The sequence below is a fragment of the Glycine max genome, chromosome 18 (assembly GCF_000004515.6).
Source record: "Glycine max cultivar Williams 82 chromosome 18, Glycine_max_v4.0, whole genome shotgun sequence".
NCBI lineage: Eukaryota > Viridiplantae > Streptophyta > Magnoliopsida > Fabales > Fabaceae > Glycine > Glycine max.
In genome coordinates this window covers 13,931,655-13,933,322 of record NC_038254.2, presented here as the reverse complement: position 1 = coordinate 13,933,322, position 1,668 = coordinate 13,931,655, and positions in this window count along the sequence as shown.

Here is a 1,668-nt window from a genome sequence, read left to right as displayed (position 1 = left end):
ACGAATCAAAATAAATATGTTGTTTGACATGATTGGTTAGGTCATCCTTAGTCTATTATGATGCGAAAAATATTTAAAAATTCTTGTGGATACACATTGAAGAGACAGAATATTCTTCAATCCAATGATTTTTCATGTACTATTGTACTATTTGTTCCCAAGGAAAGTTGATAGTTAGGCTATCACTAGAAAAAATTGGGAATTAGTCCATTTTATTTTTAAAATGAATACAGGGTGATATTTGCGGACAAATAAACTTACCTTGTGGATCATTTATATATTTCATGATTTTAAATTATGCATCAACTAAATGGTCACATGTTTATTGTTAGCTCAATTAATTTGACTAGGAACACATTTCCCAAATTACACATGCAAGTTTACTTCTTATGTTTATAACAAGTATTGATTTGCATCACAACAACAAATTATAATTAGCTCTCCCCTTTGAAATTGTTTTTTGGTGAGCTGTCTAATATTTCCCATTTGAGAATTTGTAGATGTGTTGTATCACACAAAGATGAGTCCTAAAAGAATGTTGGGAATGAATATCCATTTATAAAGATTTATACATGACTTAGTTTGTCAGTTGTTATTTTGAATCAGTTGTCCCAACATTATGGGGAGAGAATAAGCAATTGGAAAAGAGATATTAGTTGAAAAGAATTATCATCCTGATCCTCAGATGAAACAATGTGAACCAAAAATTCAAAAGATAATTCATCTAAAAGATTTACCAAAAAAATGGTTAAATCATATGTACCAACCGCTAAAGCTCCAATGAAATTTGATGTCCATGTTGGACACTATAATATTGCAAAACGAGTCTCTAACATGCCTAAAGCGTAGTAAACCCCTTGGTTCCAAAGATAAAAAAACCTCAATTAAGAAAATGAGCTAAAAAGTTAGATGGTCAAATTATGGTTACGAGAATGTTGAAAGATTCCTTTAACATAATTATAAATTTTAGTTCCAAAAGAACTCAAGTACCTGAAATTAGTGAAAATAAAGATATTTCAAATTTTTTCATGAATAGAATATGATGGAACCAAGGTTGGCCCTGGCTCTGTGCAGAGGTGCAACGACACAAGGCCCATGGCTAAAAAGGACTTAATTTTTTTTTAAAAAAATATAGTTTTGTAATAATTTATTTTATATTATTTAGGTTATTTTAATAACTAAATTAAAATTATTTTTATTTTCGTCAAATTAAGATGTGATGTGTGATTAAAAAGTATTATTATATCGGTTGTTAGTTTATTTTTTATGCATTACCTTCATAAGTCCATACTGAATGCATTTTTAGCTCACTATGATATATCAACATGTAATTGATCTATGATAATAGACTTAAAATATTTCTGTTTTTAACAAAATAAGAAACTAACGATAACTCAAATTATAAATGAAAAAACTAAGTATTAGTGTATTAATGAAAAACAAAAATATGAAACGATATTTTGTTGATGATAAACAATAACGATCAAACTGAAATGTTTTCTTTGAGCGACAAAATATAAAATTAAATTAATTATAAATATATATTTAAATTAAAGTTATAAAGAATGTGATGGGTTCCTCACAGTTTTACCCAAATTTGTAAAACTCAACCGGGATGAAGATGGATTTAAAAATTAAATCATCTTTTTAAATGTGAACCTATCCTCT